This window comes from Podarcis tiliguerta, assembly GCF_965153285.1.
Source record: "Podarcis tiliguerta genome assembly, chromosome: 14".
Lineage (NCBI taxonomy): Eukaryota > Metazoa > Chordata > Lepidosauria > Squamata > Lacertidae > Podarcis > Podarcis tiliguerta.
The window spans coordinates 44,601,314-44,625,472 of record NC_139547.1 but is presented as its reverse complement, the minus strand read 5'-3'; the positions used below and the strand labels follow the sequence as shown (position 1 = coordinate 44,625,472).

The 24,159-nt window shown below is 48.3% G+C and overlaps 1 protein-coding gene across 2 annotated transcripts in view; it reads left to right on the top strand.

Annotated features, from left to right (window-relative positions):
* The window catches only part of CIITA (class II major histocompatibility complex transactivator), a 1,021,617-nt gene that overhangs the window by 824,213 nt on the left and 173,245 nt on the right, over positions 1-24,159 (top strand). The window lies entirely within an intron of this gene.

The following is a 24,159-nucleotide window of genomic DNA, read 5'->3' as shown; positions in this document are numbered from 1 at the left end:
CCTGCATTAGACATTTGCACTAAAATTCTGGTGGAGTTTCATGAGGACTTTAAAAATAATAATAAATTAGCTGAAATGGAAATGTGCGGAGAATTTAAAGATGGGGGAAATAAGAAACTGAGAGAAACTGAACTGAGCGGATTTGCCCACCCCACTAACCGCAACCCTGTTGACAGAGTAGCTAAACTGCAGCTAGGAAGCCTGCTCAGAGTTTCTGCACTGATTGTCCATTTGCTCCTGGACCAAAGTCAAGGCATTATTGTTGGCCCACAGAAGCATAAAATTGTTGGAAGGGACCCAAGTGTCATCTAGTCCAACCCCCTGCAATGCAGGAATATCTTTTTTATTTTTAAATTATTTTTATTTTCATTTTCATAATTTTATACATTTTAACATAACCATTTCAAACATTAAAGCACAAGGTTCTTTTGAACTTTCAGGCCTCCTTCCCTGCCTCCATGGGTTCCATGTTTAAGATTGAAAGACCTATACTGGCTCCCCGTACATTTCCGAGCACAATTCAAAGTGTTGGTGCTGACCTTTAAAGCCCTAAACGGCCTCGGTCCAGTATACCTGAAGGGGTGTCTCCACCCCCATCATTCTGCCTGGATGCTGAGGTCCAACGCTGAGGGCCTTCTGGCGGTTCCCTCGCTGTGAGAAGCCAAGTTACATGGAACCAGGCAGAGGGCCTTCTCAGTAGTGGCCCCCGCCCTGTGGAATGTCCTCCCATCAGATGTCAAAGAGGAAAAAAACTACCGGACTTTTAGAAGACATCTGAAGGCAGCCCTGTTTAGGGAAGCTTTTAATGTTTAATAGACTATTGTATTTTAATATTCTGTTGGAAGCTGCCCAGAGTGGCTGGGGAAACCCAGCCAGATGGGCGGGGTATAAATAAATTATTATTATTCTTATTATTATTGCTGCATCTTTTACCATTATCCATCTATTTTAAATAACCATAATTATCATAAGTAATTGCCACATTACATCCCTGCCGAAGATTTTAGCCTTTTACAGTGATCTTTTAAACAAATTACAAATTTACTGCAGTCTTTAGAAAATACTTAATCTTCCTGGTTTCGGATCTTTCCCATCAGTTTCACCATCTCTGCATAGTCCATGAGTTTCATCTGCCATTTTTCTTTTGTTGGTACTCCCCCTTCCTTCCATCCCTGGGCTAGTAGCATTTCCTCCGCCGCCGCTGCATACATAAAAAGTCCTTTACGCAGGAATCTCAACTCAAGCATCCATGACAGGTGGCCGTCCAACCGTCCAAGGAAGGAGAGTCCACAATCTCCAGAGTCCCGAGAGAGTCTACTCCATTGCTAACCTGTTATTGTCAAAATTTTCTTCCTGATGTTTAGTCAGATTCTCCTTTCTTGTAACTTGGTTTGAAGAAAATCTGGTCTATAGTTACAATCAGGGCCGGATTGAGGTTTGATGAGGCCCTAAGCTACAGAAGGTAATGGGGCCCTTTATGGCGCTGTGGGTAAAACCTCAGTGCCTAGGACTTGCTGATCGTAAGGTCGGCGGTTCGAATCCCCGTGGCGGGGTGAGCTCCCGTCGTTCGGTCCCAGCTCCTGTCCACCTAGCATTTCAAAAGCACGTCAAAGTGCAAGTAGATAAATAGGTACTGCTTTATAGCAGGAAGGTAAACGGCGTTTCCGTGTGCGGCGCTGGTGCTGGCTCGCCAGCTGCAGCTTTGTCACGCTGGCCACGTGACCTGGAAGTCTCTTCGGACAGCGCTGGCTCCCGGCCTGTTGAGTGAGATGGGCGCACAACCCTAGAGTCAGTCACGACTGGCCCGTACGGGCAGGGGTACCTTTACCTTTATATGGCCAGCTGTCCTTTGTCAACAACAAATTATTGCTGTTTTTTGTGTTGAATATATGCTGTATGTTAATTTATGGACCTGTTAGGTATCTAAAGCCATTTGCACATAACAAAATATGTATTTTATCAAAGTAATTGTTGAACTGAAGTATATAAGAAGTATATTAATAGGATTTTTTGCCCCCCCCCCCGCAAGAGAGTGGGGCCCTAAGCTATAGCTTCTTTAGCTTATACATAAATCAGTGATTAAATTAGCTTACAGTACTACATATAAAACAAGCTTGATAGGTTCATGGAAAAATGGGTGGTGGTGTGGGTTTTTTTGCAATGTTTTGGAATAATAAGTTCAATGACAGCCTTGTGCAACTTTCAATACTGTGTTTGTCCACCGATCTGCTTTTGTTGTTGTTTAGTCGTGTCCGACTCTTTGTGACCCCATGGACCAGAGCACGCCAGGCACTCCTGTCTTCCACTGCCTCCCGCAGTGTGGTCAGACTCATGTTTGTTGCTTCGAGAACACTGTCCAACCATCTCGTCCTCTGTCATCCCCTTCTCCTTGTGCCCTCCATCTTTCCCAACATCAGGGTCTTTTCCAGGGAGCCTTCTCTTCTCATGAGGTGGCCAAAGTATTGGAGCCTCAGCTTCAGGATCTGTCCTTCCAGTGAGCACTCAGGGATGATTCCCTTAAGAATGGATACGTTTGATCTTCTTGCAGTCCATGGGACTCTCAAGAGTCTCCTCTAGCACCATAATTCAAAAGCATCAATTCTTCGGCGATCAGCCTTCTTGATGGTCCAGCTCTCACTTCCATACATCACTACTGGGAAAACCATAGCTTTAACTATACGGACCTTTGTTGGCAAAGTGATGTCTCTGCTTTTTAAGATGCTGCCGATCTGCTTTAGTGGATCAAAAATTAATTGAGAAGGCAAGAGCAGCTGGCAATCGGGGATTGCAATCGGAGACACCCGCCTCTCCGCAGGTGTCTTGTCGCTCCCCGGGGGCTCCTCTGCGTTTGCTCAGTGCGGAATTGCAAGAACGGGATCGGACCGTCTTTTTGCAACAGACCCAAGAGAAGACCCAGGCGCATGCGCACTGGGATGTGTGGCGTTCCAAGGCGTGTACTTCCCAGGGCTGCCGCTTGGCGGCGGAGAAGAAAAAAAAGCAAGACAGCGCAGCGAGTGTCGGGGGCGCGCGCCGGCGTCGCCGCCGCCTCGGGAGCGGCGCCAGCCTAGATGGGAGTGAGGCGAGGCTTTCAACGCAGGCGCGGTGGCCAAGTGGTAAGGCGTCGGTCTCGTAAACCGAAGATCACGGGTTCGAACCCCGTCCGTGCCTCGCTAAAACCTCGTGCGGGCCGAGTGCCTCTTCCCCTCGTCCCGGTGGGCGCGCCAGAGAGAATGAGAGGGAGGGGCTCATTTTTAGGGCAATTTAAGACCCGAAAGCGAAAGTTTAAAGAAGAAGAAAAAAAGGGGGGGCGAGGAGCCACACCGGAGGGGAATCTAGCGATCTTAGCTCGACTCCCGTTTGTTTCCCACGTGAAAGCAAACACGGGGAGAGCATTCACTCACCAGGCTCCTCCACCTTAATCGTACCAGGTCGGCTTTTGATTTAAGGGTTTTTTTCCACGTTAAAGGGAGACAGATCAGCCTGGTATTTGCCTTGCACTGCTGGGATTGCCGATTTCTTTTCCTAGCTCTTGCGCCTTTTAAGAGCAATCCACTGCGCACCAAACTTTCCCACAGGAAGAAAAGCGAGGGGGAGGAAAGGCAAGGAAAGGAAAATATATATATATATTTTATAAAGCTGCTGACTCGGGAGTAAGCAGGAGTCAAAAATCTAACAGTGAACTTTGCTTTTATTTATTTATTCCGGCGTGTTGCAATCATTGCACGCTCAACACTTAAGTGCTTTTGCTGGGCTGGGAATGGCGATACTTCTGAAACGCCTTGCATTATAGAAAGATAAGGTTCTAGTCCACATGAAAGGCGCATCACGGCGCAATTCACAACAGCGGTGAGCAGCATCCAGGAAAAACAACAACACCTTGAGCCACTAGAGGGCGTTCTTGCAGCACCAGACTTAACTGTGCTTGCAGGTTGTCGGAAAGCGAAACCGGATTTGCAGAGCAAAAAAGAGTGAGACGTTGTGGCGGGGGGGGGGGGAGGGAGCAGTAACTGGCAGCTGCCTTGATTACAATTAGGGAACAGCAAGGCGCAAATGTAAATACGTAAACCAACCAGTTTCAGACTGGCTGCAAGCCTATGGTGCAAATTCCAATTCCTTAGCGCACAAGATGCTATAATGATTTGCATTGTTCTCCGACAGTGAAGGTTGATTCCTCCTCTTATGGTCAGCCTCCTGCACAGCAGGTAGAAGTTCAACAGGTGACTCTTCTTTTTTAAAAAAATAATATTTATTGAATATTTTATAATTATGAAAAGAAAGACAATAAAGAAAAACAATACATAAATTCAACAAACAATACATCAACAATAAAAAGAATACAATACAACAATACAACATAAAGAAAACAAAAACATGTAAACACACATCCAAATTTTATATCTATATCTTTCATTTGCTTATTTCCTCGACTTCCTCACACCTCCCTTTTTTGTATTCTAGTTCAAATTGCTGGTTCAACAAATCCTTTCCCTCTTCTTCAATTTTTGTTCAACAGGTGACTCTTCATGTCTGTCTCAAAGGCCACAATAACCGCACCTGTTGAAATTCAGGCAGCGCCCTCTTTTGCAACAGAACTTTTTGCTTTTGCAAATCAGACCTCATGTGCGACCATTGGAGGGCAGCAAATCCATCCTGCTGTTTATTTAGCCATCTCAATAAACGATTCCCAGGGCGCATTCCGCGAAGGAAATTAAAAGTGAGCGGCAGCAATAATACTGAACCAAGTAATGCGAGCCCCCGAGAAGTTTCCGCCTTGGTTTCGATTCCCAGGGATTGTTCGGAGTGTGACCTCGGGTGATAAACAAGCAGTTATTGCTAATTCAACTGGCAGAATGGTTCTTTCGAATGACCTGAATGCCGATGGGAAGGAACTGTTTGGCTCAGAAGATAACAAAGTAAGAAACTGTGTTTATGGGAAGTTTGGGGAAGTTTTGTTTTTAAATTGTGTATTTTAGCATATCCCACTGATGAGCTGCTTAAATGTTACTAGATGCTACTTTGTTACCTAAATGTTATTAAATGCTAGCTTTCGTAAAACATTAAAACACGCTGAGACAGTTTAAATTTGGGAAACGACAGAGGCTTTCCACATGGCTTCTTGTTTGTACACAGTGGCTCAACTTGGAAATTGGGGAATATTCAGAACAAAATTGCAATTCTTTGCCCCCCCCCAAATCCCCCCAAAGTAGAAAGCATTAGTTAATGTCTTGGTTTTTTTTTCTATTTTCACATTCAACTTGCCTTATTTCAGAGGAAAGATCATACTCAGTGGTCGCTCGCATCTCCACACTGCAGGGAGAGATGCCATCTTAAGAGCAGCTGGAGAGCAGCTGCCAGTCAGTTTGGACAGTACTGAGCTAGATAGATGAATGGTCTGAGCTGGGACACGGCAGCTTCATCATATTTTCCACCCACAACAGCGCATGTTATCTGATGTTCCTTGTCCCTTTGCACTGATGATTTTCCTCCCTAGCAGTTGGAATGTTCAGGCACATTCTATGACCGTACAGATTGCAGAAGCCACTGTGACATCACAGAATTTCAGCCAATGGGCGTGGAGGCCGTGCCTAATTTATGCAAAAGGCTCACTGGGGCTCAGAACTGGTGTTTGTCATGCCACGCAATGCAATATTTAAAAAGGAGAGAGCACTTCTGAACATGTACAGTGAGCCTGCTCCGTGCAATCGTACCTGGTCCTGTAATGCCTAGGATTTTATTGTGAGTCACTGAGAAACGTAGGCATATGATACATTGAATAAATGTATAATAATGAATAATAATAATAGGGGTGGAATTTCAGCCTATGCTACGCAGCTTCCAGACAAACTGCTGGAGGCTGCAAAACCTTTTTTTTATATAAAATGAAGTACTTTTGTCATAGCTGTCAACTTTTCCCTTTTCTTGCGAGGAATCCTATTCGGAATAAGGGAATTTCCCTTTAAAAAAGGGAAACGTTGACAGCTATGACTTTTGTAACATAAGGCAATACACAACACATAATGTATACTCTGAAATGAAGTATTTTTGTTAGATACAATGCAATACAATTAATACAAAATATAATATAATATGTAATTGAACTCAGGTGTGTAAGAAGATAGTAGAATTGTAGAGTTGGAAGGGACCCTGAGGGTCATCTAGTCCAACCCCCTGCAATGACAGGCGGGATTGTCTTCCTATGCAGCGATTCTGCAGCCACACCACGCCAGTGCAGAAACTAGATGCATCCTGGGCATGCACTTTAAAAGTTAAGATTCTAGTCCCTAAGACAGGCACAGATATGCGTGAAGGACTCCTGGTAACAGCAGCAGTCCTTCAGAAGTAATATGTCTTGAGATCAGGAGGTGGTGGTGGAGAAGAGGCAAACAACCATTTTTGCCCTTTCCCCCAGGCAGGAATAAAGTGTGGAAACATCCAAGTTGCGCCTGCGGTCGCTGGTTCCAGCTGCTGTTCCTACAGAACCGTCCGCGAGGCCTTTCTCCTCCAGCTCCGGAGCCCCGTGTAGCTGCGGGTGGGCGTGGTGGCAATTTCAAAATTGCATCCGCTCGCTTGCTTTTCTCCCTGCTGCAGCTGCCTGATAACGCAAGAGCCCTGGCTGTGCTGCAAAGTCTCCTCTTTCTCCCAGCGCCTATACTGCACCCCGATCCCCTTCCGGAGCATGTTGGACTGCAAGCAAGCTGGTCGGGGCAGGGACCTTACCTGCTTGCCTATCGCCTCCCTGTGTCCCCCTTGGCAGCTCAGTTGCAGTCGGCAACGTCTGCAAGGGGCGCCGGCTTGGCGAAGCCTGGGAGCCTGTTCCTACGCTCCGGGCGCGCGGTTGCTTGTTGCTTCTTAAAGCGGCAGGGGAATATTGCAAAGCGGAGACGGAGTGTTGGGGGGAGCAGCTTTTCTTCTCCCCTCCTCGTTCTTTTTCCTTTAATGCGTGAGCTCCAGGCCTTTGCACAGGCGAGGAAAGGCCCCCATTGCGCGAGGTCGTGGGGTGCCCACCAACACTCCAACTGCAGAGAGAAAGGGGGGACAGAGACATCTCTGGCCAGATGTGGCCCGGAGCGCTTTTTTTGGGGGGGGAGAAAGCAGACAGCTGCTTCCCCAGTTCCAAAGACACCCCCCCAAAATCGGCTTTATTTTCCTATATGCCACCACCCCACTCCACCCCACAGCCAGAGCTCTTCTCCCTGCCTGGGCCAGCCTTCCCTTGGCTGGCGGGCCACACCCCCCTGTCTCCGCCGACGGGGCGGGCAGAGGAGTCGCTGCCCCGCGGGGCAGCCAGGCAGGCAGGCAGGCAACTCGGGGAGACTCCCTCTTGGGCGATCGGCCGCGGTAAGATTTTTTTTGGGGGGGGGGGTCCCGGCCAAAACACACCCCCTCCCCACCGCCACCAGCCTGAGTCACGCTTTCGCCGGGGAGGAGAAGCAGCCAGGCAGCCAAGGAGGGAGGGAGGGGCGGCGGCGGCCACGCCAGGAGGCGCCCGGTCGCCTCTTCCCCCTCCCCGGCCTCGGCCCCAGGCAGGCAGGCAGCCGGGAAATTCCCCGTGCCCCCCCTCCCCGCTGGCGGAATCTCTTCTGACACCCCCGCCTGTGCAACGCCGCCGGGTGAGTCCTCTCGGGGGAGCCCCTCTGGGGATTCCCCCGTGTCCCTCCCCCGCGCGGGGATCCTTGCCTGGGCTCCGGACGCCGGCAGGTGTATTTGGGGAGGGGGGGGAAAGAGGGGGGGCGGGCGGACCCCCTCCTTCCTTCCCTCTCTCCCTTGCCTGTCTCTTGGTGTTATGCAATCAGAAGTGCCGGGGGGGGGAGAGACCCCCCTGGCAGCTCCCCGCCCCCTTTCCCCCCTCCCACCCCGGTGGGCTTTTGTCAGATGGGGGGGGCAGGCGGGGGGAGGCGGAAGCCGCCAGCCAGCCAGCCGGAGCACCGGGGTTCCCCCGGGAGCGCGCAGCAGACACTGGCGCCCGCCTGCTCGGCTGGAGAGAGAGAGGTGGGGGGGGGCTCACTCCCGTCCCACCCCCCGGAGCTGGGCTCCTTGCTCTGCCCGAGATGTGGAACTCAGGAAGCAGGTGGCTTGGCGGGGTTGGGACACGAGAGCATTTTATTATTTTATTTTTAAAGGACGGGGATGCAGAAACCAAGCCCCCCCCCCAAAAAAAAGACCCACGTGGAGCCCAGGCTCCGCTGGCCTGACTCCCCCACCCGCAATGGCTTGACTGTCTCCACGTGGCTGCTTTGCTTTGCAAAATACAAGGCGTCCAGCCTCCTGGAGGACAGCGATGGTGCCAGACATCGCCTGCTTTGTACGTGCTCAGACAGTTCCCTTTGGGGGCTTCGTAAGGACATCTAGGAAAGAGACCCTGCTGGATCGGGGGTTGCTGGAGGGTCCCTAAGCCAGGGCGCTTGCTGGCTGGTCGGCGGGATGCAGCCCTTGTCCCCGTGGGATGCCTGAAGCTGACAGCCCTGACTACCTGGGATTCAGAGGTAGACTGCACTTTGGTATGGAGGTTCCGCTTATCCAGCATGAATGGGCCTCAACCCCTCCTAAAAACCCCGCGTCTTGTGTCAACGAGTTTCGCACATTAATACATAGCTGTCAACGTTTCCCATTTTATTAAGGGACATCCCCTTATTCCGAATAGGATTCCTCGCAAGAAAAGGGAAACGTTGACAGCATTGCATTAATAATAACAATAAGAACTTACTCTTGCCTGCCCATCAGCTGGACTGGGTGGTGCTGAGCTCTAGTTTTAGGAGAGAGGCGGAAAAAGTCTCTCTGCTTTCTCCACGTGGTGTATAATTTTAGAAGCCCGTAGAATCATAGAATTGTAGAGTTGGAAGGGACCACGAGGGTCATCCAGTCCAACCCCCTGCAACTCAGGAATCTTTTGCCCCATGTGGGCCTCGAACCCGTGATCTTGAGGTTAAGAGTCTCATGCTCTACAAACTGAGCTATCTCACTTACCTCCCCCCTCCCTTGCAGGCTTTGAGGTGGGTGGGTGCATCACTGAAATCTCAGGTGCCGTATCTGGAAAACAATGCCTGGCTTTTTATTCCAGAGAACCTTGGCTTTCGCCAAGACTTCTACTGTCAGTTTTGACTTCTGGGTGTAATCTGTGGGTTTTTAGGGTTGTTGTTTTTGTTGCATGCTTTGTCGTTTTTTTGTAAAATGGTGCTGCCTTGTGACCTTTGCAGGGGAAAAATATATGGTTTAAATAATAATGAATAGTATTGCACAAAACAGGGCAGCTAAGGTGTCAGTGGCTGCAGCAAAGCAGTAAATTAAAATAATGCATGGAACCTCCATGGATAGGCACAGTATACCCCCAGAGGGAGAATTCCACTGGGCTAGATGAGTCCTTGATCTGATCCAGTGAAGCACTTCTTACAAATCTGTGTTCTTGAAGAAAGTTGCGGGCGCAGAGCATGGGTGTAGCCAGGATTTTTGTTGGGGGGCCAGGCAGGCCTTTTGTTAGGGGCAGCAGAACCTCAGTTTGCTCTGTATTTTTATTGGATTTCTACTGATTGGGGGGGGGGCAGCTGCCCCTCCCTGCCCCCCTACCTGGGCTACACCCATGGCGCTGAGCGTGTTGGGGAGGTGATGGTAAATTGGAAGGAAAACAGCAGAGGTTGGGATGGGGCCTGTCAGAAAGCACATGGTGCGCAGCTTTGCCTCTGGGGTAAGAAGAGACGGGTTGTTCTGGTCCTTGAGGGATTTCAGGGGAGCCAAATTCAGAGGGCTACTCTGCAGCCACCGCTGTGAAGCTGCTTCCATGGTCTGCCACAGGACTGTGGTCTAGTGAATACTGCAGAGACTAGGGTGATCTGGATGTTCAAAGTTCCCATCAGATTGTGGCTCTTGCAGCTCATTCCTACCAGAGCTTAACCCCACCCTTGATAACAAGCGTAAATCTGATCCTTCAAAGACTTTGCTATCTGGCCGTGAATGAGAGTCAGCAGACTCTGAGTAAGATCTGCGCTTGGTTGGTGGGGAGATGGGTGTGTGTGTGTCTTTCTGCACAGGGCAGGAAATTTTGCCGTCTCGTCTCAGCTTGTCAGCAGGGTTGGGAAACTCTCTTAAGGGAGAAATCTAGGCAGGGAAATAATCCAGGGGAGCGCTCTCTGAAATAAATGTGAACCTTTGGATGCGGTGGTTCCAGAGTCGGGGTTTTGGGGGCGAGATGAGCTTACGTTTTATCCAACTGGCCCACAAAGTCCCTCTTCTGGAGCTCACGTTGGTCTGCAAAGGAACCCTGTTTTGCAGTGGCTCAGAGAGCAAAGGGTTTGCATGGAGTTTCTACAAAATACCTGTATCTTAACAAAATACCTGCATCTTAACTGGCGTGGCAAATCAGCCTTGGGTCACCTGCAGACAGCCAGTTTCTTGAGCTTTCCTCTTGATTGCTTTGTGCAAATTCCGCTGTTTATTGGGCATTCATTCTAATTTATTTATGGGGAGTTTATACAATGTTGCACCAAGTCCCAGTTACCCCACACTTTTTCAGTGCGTTTCCCTGCCAATTTCCTTACTGTAATATATATATATATCCAGGAGTGTTTTTCCTTTTCGGGGGGTGAGTGGAAACAGTTTTGTTGTGCAAAAGCACCAAATCACCCACAAGTCGAGCAACCTAAATTCCTGACGTAGATAATCACTCACCCCTCGTTCTCTTGCGGGAAGGGAGCGTGGGGGCGTTTTGTGGTTAACCTCAGGTGCCAAAATGTTTCTGGCCAGCCCTGGTCGTGTGATTTGAAAAATGTCCCTCCGTTTGTCCGGGGGAAATTCCTTGAGAACTCCAGCAGTCCTCATGGACAGGAAATCAGCTGCGAGATTAACATGTGACAGGAAAAGCAGTTTTAAAAAAACCACACGCTTCTATCAGGCCTTTCCCCATTAACGATACAGGGATTTAATTCATTACGCATTTTTTTTAAAGATTTATTAGTTGCTTTTCTGCAGAAAATGAACTTGGAGCGAATTACGAGAACAAAGATGCAACATAGATTCAAACGAAAAATGAAACCAACCTAAAACAGAATACAGTGGTGCCTCGCAAGACGAAATTAATTCGTTCTGTGAGTTTTTTCGTCTTGTGAATTTTTCGTCTTGCGAAGCACGGTTTCCCATAGGAAATGCATTGACGGTTTCCCATAGGAATGCATTGACGGTTTTAAGAAAAAGGCGCAAGACGTTTTCGTCTTGCGAAGCAAACCCATAGGGAAATTCATCTTGCGAAGCAACTCAAAAAACAACAAACTCTTTCGTCTTGCGAGTTTTTCGTCTTGCGAGGCATTCGTCTTGCGAGGTACCACTGTACTGTAATATATTCAACTGTGCCCCAGTTCAGAATTGAACTCCAAAGGACTAGGTGAATCGAAATGTTTTCGCCTGGCACCTAAAAACATTGTGCAGGGGCCAGGAATGTCTCATAGCTTTGTGATCACTCCCCGTCCCCATGTGTCCACCAGCTAGTTATTACCTTGGTCAGGGTCTGCTCCAGACATTTTGACACCTGAGGCAAACCACAAAATGGCACCCCCTCCCCAGCAGGGAAGAAGGGGTGAGTGAATATCTGCATCAGGAACATGGGTAGGTGAGTGGATATAAAGAACTACACCAGGATCTGCTGTCCCTGTGGATCCTGCCGCCTGATGCGGTCGCCTTACCTTGTCTCACAGGTGGGCCGGCCCTGACCTTGGTGTTTATTAGGTAGATCTTGCCAAAAGATTGACGCGTTCTCATTGCAAAACGTTTTTGCGAGCGTTGCATAGATGCCCCGCTTCCAGTCCCTGTGTGCCTTTTTTGACATCTGGAATCTTTTAAAGTATGTCACGGTTTGTGAAGGAACCGTGTGGTTGTGCAACGGTGGCTTTGCTGAATCTGTTAGAAGCAAGCTGAGAAAGTGTCCAAAGCATGTCAGACGAGCTTTTTCTTTTGTGGGGATGCAGAGTTGACGGGAGGAAAAGAACGCCTCTGCTTGCAACAGAATGTAAGGCAAAGGAGTTATGGAAAATGAGCAGGCGGGTCCACAGAACTCTGGATCATCCTTTGAAGGCGTTTTTGACCCTGGAGCAGCCATTCTTTGTGTCCTCCCCTTTTGACTCTCCCAGAGCTGCCCCTCAGCTTCCCTTCTTAGCGGTTATTCGGCCTCAATGGCAGACGGCAGTCTCGTCAGTAGGCGGAGCACATCTCCTGCGGGAGGGGCAAGGCAAACCTGCCTTCTCGCCTTACCTGCTCGCGCTATCTTTTGCCAGGACTTCAGTGCCGCTTCTCTGGGTTCCCTGGGAGAAGTTGCTGGGGGGGGGGCACGTTGGCAGAAGAATACAGTGGTGCCTCGGGTTACATATGCTTCAGGTTACAGACGCTTCAGGTTACAGACTCCGCTAACCCAGAAATAGCACCTCAGGTTAAAAACGTTGCTTCAGGGTGAGAACAGAAATTGTGCTCCAGTGGCAGCAGGAGGCCCCATTAGCTAAAGTGGTGCTTCAGGTTAAGAACAGTTTCAGGTTAAGAACGGACCTCCGGAACGAATTAAGGACTTAAAGCGAGGTACCACTGTAAGTGTCCTGGCGTTTTATGTAGGCTTACTCAAAATGTCATTGCTCGTCTTTGCACATAAAAGGCAAATGTTTTCTGAGGTCCCAGGAATTTTCTGGGTCCGCTCCTTTGGCTCTGAGGACCTTCTTTTTTACTCCAGGGGGGGGGCCTGATGTGCCCCGTGCACACCCCCCCCCACTGAGCCATGACCACAGAACTGTTTAATGCTCTGCTGTAGGGATAGTACAGTGGTACCTCGTGTTACAGACGCTTCAGGTTACAGACTCTGCTAACCCAGAAATAGTACCTCGGGTTAAGAACTTTGCTTCAGGATGAAAGCAGAAATCGTGCTCCGGTGGCGCAGCTTCTCCGCACCCCAGATTCTGTTAGCGTGTGCATCTAAAAACGTGTGTGATGAATGTAGCAAGGAATTGTACATACACAACCAGCAATAAGGGTCACCTCTATGTGTTAAATTGCTTGTACCGCATGTACAAATGTGTTTGTTCTTTGAAGTACATTGCAAGTATGTTGGCATATTGGATGTAGGAGAAATTAGACTCAGTTCCCATATGGAGGCAGGCTCTCCTAACGGGTACTTTCTGAATCAGTGTGAGAACCAGAACACAGAACCATCCTTCAAAATCCACAGTTCTCTGCAATGCAGTCCTCCAGCCGCGGAAGGGCTGCAGAAATACATACACCAGGGTAAACTGTGCATAAATATGCATACATTAGTGAAAATACCCTGCAAAGAAATGCATTATATTTGGGGAAACCACTTTGCGAAAAAGAAAAGAAAAGCATATTAGGCAAAATGCATGCAAACGTGTCTATTAGGAGAAATTTGCACTCTGATGCTGTCGAATTTTCACGAGGACTTAAAAAAATAAATCACAAACCGATGTGGAAATGTGGAAAACTGAAGACTGGAAAAACGAAAAACTGAGGGAAACCAAAACTGGCGAATTTGCCTGTCCCTCCTCTCTTAATGCTGGTTGTATATGTTAAATAGGGACCTGCAGTGCCTACAGAATTGTATCCAAATAATTCTGTGTGGCATAGTGGACCTGCCCTGAGAATTGGCATTTGCTTTGGCTCTCTGTTCAATGTGCATTTGGTGCACAGGGTCAGGGTCATAGATCGGCATGCTGGGGCATGTCCTGAGGCCTCGCACCCCAATAGCCCCCTCCTCCCGGACAACCATTGCGGCTTGCTTGTTTACCTGCCCCTGGAGGGGATAATTGAGCCAATTCCAGCGGTGAGAAAGGCAGAGGAGCGACTGCCATTGCCTGCTTGCTCATTGGCTTTGTCTGGTATTGAGGCAGAGGAGCCTCAGCAGTTGGCAACGATGGAAGTGAGGGAAGCACTTACTCTCTCACCCAAGGCCGCCCAGAAACTTGGGAGCCAACATTGCCTTGGTATGAAAACCCGGGTTTATGACAGCAACATCTGAATGGACTCTTGCTCAGTGCTTGCCTGTTGTGTTCAAATTGTCGTGGTCTGCCTGACTCTGTGTGACGTAGGGTTGTATATCCCGCTAAGTGAGATGCAGTGAAACGAACGGACCTAAGGCTGTTTACATACCATGACCCACCACCTGGCCCATTTTTTGGGAACTGTAGTACCCCCCCCCGCTGTGCTACAACTCCCAGCACCCTTAAACTACAGTTTCTGGGATTTTTTTTTTTTTTTGAGAAGGGGATGTGCTTTAAACATCTGGCTTGTTCACAGCCTTAGTTAGTTATGTCCATTAATTTAAAGGGGTCTTCTAAAACAGGATGTCAATGCTGTATTTATTAGGGACCTTGCCAAAAACCCACAACTTAAGAATATATACAGTGGTGCCTCGCAAGACGAAATTAATTCGTTCTGCGAGTTTTTTCGTTCTATGAGTTTTTTCGTCTTGCGAAGCACCACTGTGTATTGACGGTTTCCCATAGGAATGCATTGGTGGTTTAAAGAAAAAAGGCGCAAGACGTTTCGTCTTGCAAAGCAAGCCCATAGGGAAATCCGTCTTGCGAAGCAACTCAGAAAACGAAAAACTCTTTCGTCTTGCGAGTTTTTCGTCTTCCGAGGCATTCGTCTTGCAAGGTACCACTGTACATGGTTGGTGTGAACTGCCAAGATTCGCTTTGTGGTGTAGCGGATGGTCAGGAAGTCGGACGAGAGCTTGGGAGACCCAGCTGGAAGCCCCCTTTCAGCCATAAAGCTCATTGCGTCATTGTAGGCCCGTTACTCACTCTCTGTCACACACACAAGGTGGTTGTGCAGAGAAAAGGTGGGAGGACAGAGAATTTTTAATTATGTATTTAATTATGGGGTATCAGAATTTTTAGGGGGTTAACCAGGCTGGGATAGCTGGCTTGTTGGTTTTTGAATGTCTGGTGTAGATTTTTTCAATTTCGTTGTTCTCTATGGGACAATGACAATAAAGATGATCGTATCGTATCGTAACCTCGCCTGGCACTCGGAGCTCTTTGTACGAGTGTGAAACATAAACTTATTTACCCAGCACCATCATTGCTCTTCAACGCAGGGAAAATGAGGGACTTTTGGGGGCAGATGTGTTTCTTTTGCACCACCATAATGCCCCTAAAAATCCTTATTGCTCTTGCAGTATCCTTCCGGCCGGCCGGACTCAGGTCGGCCGACTTTTCTCCAAGGCTGGAGCCACCGACGGCTTGGTGTGGAGGAATACACCTGCGGGACCACGGAGCTGCGTTTACCTTTGCCTTATTTTTAGCCCTGCCTAAACCCCGCCGAGGAGGACCACCTGTTGATCAACGGGTTTAGTCAGTCGTAAATCCCGGGAAGACGTCTTGAGCGCCGCTGGGGGCCTCCCGGGAGCGGCTTGGCAGGGATGGGGTTGCGTTTCGCTAGAGACGGGAGCGGGAGAGCCTTGGGAACGTGTGCTTCTCGTTGGACGGGTCTTGGAGTGAATCCGAGGGCGCAGTCGGGCTGCCCCTACATGTCCCACAGCACCTGAGTCACCTGCCTCATCCAGAGCTGCTTGCGTCGCCTTTCCACACACCAGAAGGCCATTCAATAGAGCCCTGCAAGCAGTGCTAGAAACTCAGATACAGTTGCCATCAAAACTATTCAACCACCATTGCAAATCAGGTTCATTATCAAAATTTGCAGGCTTTCAGCTGTTTGCCAGGAGCAAATCAAAGTTGGGTTTTCAGCTGAATTTGGGGGAACCGCTTGAGCAGTGCTGGATTTTCGTATAACTTAGCTTAGGGGACCTTCTGCCTGCAAGACGGATGCTCTGCCCGGATAGCTCAGTTGGTTAGAGCATGGTGCTGATAACGCCAAGGTTGCGGGTTCGATGGGACAGCTGAATATTCCTGCCTTGCAGGGGGTTGGACTTGAATGATCCCTCCTAACTCTACAATCCTATGATTCTATGACCGCTAGGCCATGGCCCTTCCCAGTTTGACAAGGGTTTTGTCCATAGTATTTGTTTCTTTGGCAAAACAGGACTGCTTCTGGGACTTTTGCTGGGAGTTCCTGGGCGGTTAGTCCCGTCTTGAGCTTAGGAAGCGTTGATACCTGCTGGCAAGGTTTCCTTCCCAGAAAGAAAAGCGTAATTAAAAGCAACGTTGTGTGGATTTAAATGAACATTCACACTATCGGTATTAGAAAATGTGTAGAAGATAAAGATTATGGTGTGCTTACTTTTACTTTTATGTTTTTAGGTTTGATGTTATGTTATTAGTAACTTTTTCTGTCAGGAGGTAGCAAAGTGGGTGAAAGGAGAAAGAAACCAGAAGCGGGAGTTGGGGGAAGCCTTGGAGGGGAGGGAGAGAGGAATGCATTGTAAATGTTAAGGATTTGAGATGTAATGTAATGAATGGAAAAGAAAAATGAATAACAATTTTATAAAATAATAAAATAAGAGCAACGTTGTGGGCAAGTTGTCGGGATCTCTTTCGATGACCGCTTGCTTGTCGAGCCCAATGCCAACGCCTCGTGCTTTGACTGTAGCGAGCAGATACCGTATTTTTTGCTCTATAAGACTCACGTTTTCCCTTCTAAAAAGAAAGGGAAATGTGTGTGCGTCTTATGGAGCGAATGCAGGCCGCGCAGCTATCACAGAAGCCAGAACAGCAAGAGGGATTGCTGTTTTCACTGCGCAGCGATCCCTCTTGCTGTTCTGGCTTCTGAGATTCAGAATATTTTGTTTCTTGTTTTCCTCCTCCAAAAACTAGGTGCGTCTTGTGGTCTGGTGCGTCTTATAGAGCGAAAAATACGGTAAATATTTTGGTGTGCTAAGTTGACAGGCGCGGCTGTGCGGAAGGGGCCTGATAACCACTCTCCATCTTGGGCTGATTGGTGACTTTGGGAAAAAAAACAGATACGGCAGGAAATTTGGTCCTGGTTGTTGGGGCTGTGGCTGGCAGGATCATAGCTGTCAACCTTCCCCTTTTTTGGCGGGAAATTCCTTTATTCCAGCGCCATTTCCCACTGCATCCTGCTGCTATCCCGGATTGTTAGATATCCTGTAGACTGTCCCCGGGACAGGTGAGGCTGCTGATTCCTTATTTTCAAATCTGAAAGTTGACAGCTATGAGCTGGACACACACTGAGATCTGGGATTGTATCTTCCAAGGCAGGGTCCTTGCTGTCACAGGAACATCAGAAGAGGCTTGCAGGATCAGACCAATGGCTCATCCAGAATCCTAGGGAAGTTTGCCTGACCATTATACAGTGGTACCTCGGGTTACAGACGCTTCAGGTTACAGACTCCGCTAACCCAGAAATAGTGCTTCAGGTTAAGAACTTTGCTTCAGGATGAGAACAGAAATCGTGTTCCGGCGGCGTGGCAGCAGCAGCAGGAGGCCCCATGAGCTAAAGTGGTGCTTCAGGTTAAGAACAGTTTCAGGTTAAGAACGGACCTCCAGAACAAATTAAGTACTTAACCCGAGGTACCATTGTAGTTACTTATTTCCTTGACATCTGGTGGGAGGGCGTTCCACAGGGCAGGCGCCACTACCGAGAAGGCCTTCATTGCGGATTGTGTTTCATGAGAAAGAGCGAGACCAGGATTCCAAGATTCCTCCGTGACTCAGAATTAATCAGGAGCTCTAAATATTGTGGCTGAAAACCAGCTTTTGCTCTCCTCCTCCTCCCCTCCACCCCATTTTTCTAGTCCGGGGTGTGGCTTCAAATATTTAGGGAGTTGTTGAGCCAGATGGTATTTGACTTGGCCCAAAGTAAGCTGCATTCTCGCCCCCCCCCCCGCACTCTATTATTTTAAACTCAAGTTGTCATTTCAAGGCAATAGTACATTAATCTAGTGAAGGGCTGTTAAAACATTTGACCGTGTTATTTATGGAGCCATTTTTCAGCCGTGATGGAAGATCACTGCATGGTTATCAGTGGCGTAGCGTGGGTTGTCAGCACCCGGGGCAAGGCAAGTAATTTGCACCCCCGAACCCAGGGCAAGGCAAGTAATTCCCCCCCCCCCGCTGCACTGTCCCTCCACTAGATAGTCCCTCGCTCTCTCTCCGCACTGCACCGCACCGCACGCCTGGCACCCTCCCCTCCACAGTGGGCGGCGACCCGGCGGCTCGGATCGGATTTGCACAGCCAGCACTGCAGTGAGAGAGAGTGAGTGAGCCAGGTAGGGGCAGAGAGCTGCGAGTGCGAGCGCCCCCCCCCCCAGATGTTGCGCCCGGTGCGGCCGGCCCCCCTGCACCCCCCACGCTACGCCACTGATGGTTATGACTCTTCCTAACTGCATGCTCTCGACCATGAGGTAAGGTGAGGCAGACCCCAAAGGTGGTGGATTTGGGGCACTATTAAGGACCATTAAAGAGTTGGGAACAGATGGATTTGACCTGTAGAGGAGGCATCAGTCCTGCAGGTAGAGACCTGACTTCAAGACCTTTCTGCAGCCCACCCCCTCCCCACAATAGTTTGGGATGAGGAGGGATGCATATGGCGTGTGGTTTACGGATGAGTAAATCTACACAAATTTGGTTTCACTTTCTTATTTTTTCAATCTCGAGCTCAGTTCTACACTTTCCTGCATCAATTTGTTCTGCTTCGGCATTTTAATGCAAATCTATCCATTATACACATTTTTGTATGTAGTTTTGCCTAATGTACATATTTTCCCACCACATATATAACTTTTGTATGCTGTTTTCATTAGTACAGTGGTACCTCGGGTTACATACGCTTCATGTTACATACGCTTCAGCTTACAGACTCTGCTAACCCAGAAATAGTACCTCGGGTTAAGAAGTTTGCTTCAGGATAATAACAGAAATTGTGCTACGGTGGACAGAAGTGAGCGTTTAATGTGTGAAGTAGGGGTTGGAATCTAGCACGGTGATTGGTCAGTTTCGTTGCTACCACCTCCAATCGTGGCTTCCTTTCCTTTCCCCGTGTAATGTATGTTCTTTGTACTTTTGTCCATTTACTGTATTTATTTTTCCTGATTTGAACTATAAAATGGTGATTTTCTTGAGTCAAAATAAAAATAAAATAAAATATATATATATCCATTGGAAAGCTCAGAAGGAAGATGGCAGCCTGCTGATTGTGACTGGCAACTGAATGGCCTTGAAGACATCTGGGGAGGTGGAAGACAGTCTTATCTCCCTTGCTCTAGGCTTGAGGACTGGGAGATGCCTCAGGCCATAATGATTAATGGCCTTCAGTAGGTTGGTTCCCTCTGGAGAGGGGAACTGATCCCAGCTGGAAGGAGCAGAAGAGTTTAATCCTCCCCGACCTTCCTCTTCCCTTTCCCCTACAAACCCGTTCCAGAATTCCTCAGCTCGGGTTGGTTTGCTCAGCATTCCTGCCTCACATCTTTGGCACCCCATCAGTGTGTGATTAATACTCTGGAAGGTGCAGCAATTTCCTGAATATCCAGTGAAGGGCTGAAAAGAATCTCTTTTAAAAAATGTGTTCTTTCTTCTTCTTCTTTTTTTAAAAAAATCTAGATGAAAGCGCCAATGACTTGTGTTTTCATCTTCTTTTTCGCAGCTCGGTGATTCATCCCTTTGGAATAAATACCCTGAACATCGCCAGCTTATGCTAGAATCTGAGCATGATTCTGACCGCTTGCCAGAGCAACCAGTTGCCGGTGGCTCCTTTTGCTGCGATCAGTGCTTAAATCAACCATGTGCTGTATCTGCTGGTTGCTACGAAAACTCATAAAGACATCAGAAGCATAGCTGTCAACGTTTCCCTTTTTTAAAGGGGAATTCCCTTATTCCGAATAGGATTCCTCGCAAGAAAAGGGGAAAGTTGAGAGCTATGATCAGAAGAGTCCTGCTGGATCAGGCCAGGGTCCATATAGTTCAGCTTCCTGTTCCCTCAGTGTCCAACCAGACTTTGCCTGTGAGAAACTCACAAGGAGGACCTGAACACAGGAGCCATCTCCCTCCTGAGATTTCCAGAAATTGGTATGTGGGAACAATACTGACTCCCGCCGTAGAGGCAGAGCAGAGGCAGAGCATGGTTAATAGCCACGGATAACCCTCTCCTCTGTGCATTTGTCTAATAATCCTCTTTTAATCCACTCTATGCTGCCTTGGTCAGACCACACCTGGAACGCTGCATCCAATTCTGGGTACCACAATTTAAGGAGGATGTTGACAAGCCGGAAGAGCATCATATCATACATACTGTTAGAATTCCTGCTCCGTGATTGCAGTCATGGGATTGTTGTCTTTCACATGGCGGTGTATGTATTGGCTCCACAGAGTGGGAAGTGACGAAGACAGGATGTTTTTGTTACTAAGAAGTGGGACTATTGTCCTTTGTTCTTTTTCTCTTTGCTGTCTGATGCTAGAGAGAGGGGGGGCCATGTTGCAGTGCTCCGTGTGTGTTTATATGTAAATAAAGTAGATTAGCCAAAATGCTGAGTTACTGAGGTCTGTCACGCGCATGATGCACAAACTCTGTGGATCCCTAAGTGTGCCAGTGTCTGTTGGCATCAGTCGCTGTGATGTTCGGGCTGAAGAAAGCTTTTGAAACTCCCGAACGATCGACCAGGAGGGAGAGAACGTGCCAGTTGGGCATGTGTCTCTGCCAGGGTCCTACTCGAGTGTAGGACGAACTCCTAACAACATCACAGAAGGAGGTGGTCTACAACAGAAATCCTGTCTGCCAGGATACCTGACAATGGCCAGTGATTGCTTTACTTTGGCAGCCCGGCCATTCTTTTGTGATGGTAAATACGACAATGGGGAGGCTTTCCCATTTCCTTCCTCTTTGCAGAGAAACATGAGGTCAATTTGGGAGAGTCAAAATGCTCTCCTGTACTATTTCAGACACGTGGTTTATATACTTACGTATGTGGTTGCCTTGTAAATTTATGAACATTTAATTTATGTATCTGAGACCCTAAAGTCTTATAACACACACAAGTTGGACGCCATCACTGCCCCCTGTTTAACTATGCACTGCGTGAAGATATACTTCCTTTTTTCTTTCCCCAATCGTCCAACATTCAGCATCAGCACTGGATGTGCTCTGAGAGAGGGAGGAAGACTTTTGTCTGTCTGCTTTTTCTGGAATGCTGCCCTGGCTCTCCTGGCCCAGTCAGGAGAGAGAGAAGCCCATCCTCTTTGGGGATGCAGGTCAGAGAGAACAGCCTGCTTCTCTGGAGTATCCTGCGGGGATGGATGAAGCCCTGATTTTTCTCACATGGTTTAGCTGTCGCCCAGAGGACTTGGCTTGCTGCGGGTGGTGGCGATTCCATCAGTGTTGGTGGGATCTGGTGGGGTGAAAGGCAAGGAGGCCAAACGGGAGGTGGAGATGAAGCAGGATGCTGAATTAGATGGGCCCTTCTTCTAATCCAGCCAGCTCTTCTGATGCTCTTGGGAGCCTAAGGTGCAGTTGTGCATTAGGTAAAGGTAAAGGGACCCCTGACCGTTAGGTCCAGTTGTGGCCGATTCTGGGGTTGCGGCGCTCATCTTGCTTTATTGGCCGAGGGAGCCGGTGTACAGCTTCTGGGTCACGTGGCCAGCATGACTAAGCCGCTTCTGGCGAACCAGAGCAGGACACGGAAACGCCATTTACCTTCCCGCCGGAGTGGTACCTATTTATCTACTTGCACTTTGACGTGCTTTTGAACTGCTAGGTTGGCAGGAGCTGGGACCAAGCAACGGGAGCTCACCCCGTCACACAATATAAAAGCAATAGGAGGGAGCATTGGAGGGAGAGCTTACTTCACAAAAGTGGCAGCCGCGCACACTGTTTCCCGCAGCGGCGTGTGCTGTGATCCAGCCGCGAAGGAAACTGAGCATAGTCTGAAATGCCAAATGCTCGGGGAAGGTCCTGTGGAATGAAGGCATTGTTTGGCGCATTCAGGAACGCCCTGCCCTGGGAGTTTCTGGGTGATGACACCCTTGGGGAAAAGCAGGTAAATGGCTTAGCAAATGCTCCAAGCGCTCTTGATCTTTGAAACCCATTAGGAAGCAAACACAGGACAACAGCCCAAGCGGTCTGGGAGCCTTGCCATAGCCGAGAGCTGAGCTGACCGCAGGCCAAAATACATGATGCGTTTTGCTCCGAATCTGATGGCAGGCTTGGGCATAACAGCCTGGGAATAAACGCCATCGAACAAGCCGGGACTTTCTTTGTAGTGAGTACCGTATGAATGAGTTTATTATTTCGGTCCCAGGCCAGTTCCAGCTCACATACAATATCAAGGAAGTCATAAAACACGATAGGGGTACATTTGAATTTGCAATTAGGTGTAACAGGGACAAAACAGATATAGCAACAGTTAAAAAAATATAAATTAAAACTTAGTCACGAAAATATGACCTAAAATTATCGTTTAAGGCCTTAATCATTATGATAGCGCAGCTTGTTCCCTAAGTTTTATGGCAATCGCACAGAATTTGGCTACCCTTAACGTGATCCTTGTCCTCTACCAGGGATTTTAGACATTGAAGTTTGTATTCATTTGGAGATTTTTGCATAGCAGGTGTAATAAATACTGAGCTTATATCCCCGTAGAAATGGCAGCGTAACAAGGCATGAGAAACAGTTTCTACCTCCATTTACCTCCATTCTTTGTAGTAAGTACCGTATTGGCCCGAATATAAGCCACACCCACAAATAAGCCGCACCTTTAAAAACTATTGGGGGGGGGGGAAGACTACCCAAAAAGTTACAATTGCTAAAATTGCAGATTGCTATTCAGTTGCTACAATTCCGCAGGCACTCACATCCTTAAATGGCAAAAGTATACAAAAATCCTACGGGTACCAGAGAGGACCCGCAAGTGGGTTAAACAGTCTCAAGCTTGCAAATCAGCAATAAAACATTTTTTTTGTTCCGTTTTACTGCATGTTTCAGCAGCGATATCGTAAAAGCCCATTTTTGTAAGGTCGCACTTCAACTTTTCACGGTCGGAATTTGGGAAAATAGTGCAGCTTATATTCAGGCCAACACGCTAATATGTACAGCAGGGCTAAGGAAGCTTTTGCAGCCTGAAGGCTGCATTTCCTAGTGGGCAGTCCACTGGGGGCATAATGGCCCTGGTTTGCGGAGCTAGAGGTTAAAGTGGCAGAGCCATGGCTGTGACCCTTACCCAGGCCCGGATTTAGGTTTGATGAGGCCCTAAGCTACTGAAGGTAATGGGGCCCTTTATATGTCCAGCTGTCCTTTGTCAACAACAAATGTTTTTTGTGGTATTATGCTATATGGTAATTTATGGACCTAATAGGTATCTAAAGCCATTTGCATGGTTTGCCATGCAACCAGTCCGTGCAGAATGTAGGCACCCTATATATAGAAAAGAGCAAACCAGTGATATTTTAGGGAGCAGGCTAGCAGGCAGGGCCCATGACTTGCATCATAGGAGCCTACACAACACAAAACACTGTTGCTGTATGTAGGGTTTATTTTATTTCCTTTTTATCTTCTATTTTGGGAATGTACATCCAGTTTTCCCCCCTTAAAATTTTTGTGGGGCCTCCAAGGGAGGGGGGGACACGGGTGGTGCTGTGGGTTAAACCTCAGTGCCTAGGACTTGCTGATCGTAATGTTGGCGGTTCGAATCCCTGCAGCGGGGTGAACTCCCGTCGTTCGGTCCCAGCTCCTGCCTGCCCACCTAGCAGTTCCAAAGCACCCCTAAGTGCAAATAGATAAATAGGTACCGTTTTATAGCGGGAATGTAAACGGCGTTTCCGTGTGCGGCACTGGTGCTGGCTCGCCAGTTGCAGCTTCGTCACGCTGGCCACGTGACCTGGAAGTGTCTTCGGACGGCGCCGGCTCCCAGCCTTTTGAGCGAGATGAGCGTGCAACCCTAGAGTCGGTCACGACTGGCCCGTACGGGCAGGGGTACCTTTACCTTTTTAAGGGAGAGGGGCCCTAAACTATAGCTTGTTTAGCTTAATCTGGCACTGCCTTTACCTTGGCATGGGAATCTGCACTGAAGCCATTCAAAGCTTTGAAAGGATGGTGGGGCAAGGAATTCAATTCTGTTCTGATTTAAAGACGAGCCATCCTTTGAAAGTCACACAAATTTTGCAGTGCAGCTCTACAGCCAGGGAATGTTTACAAGGATGCAAATATTTTGGGGAAAGTGTAAATAGACATGCGTGCGTCAGTGAAAATAGCATTTGCATTAGGAGAAACTGCTTG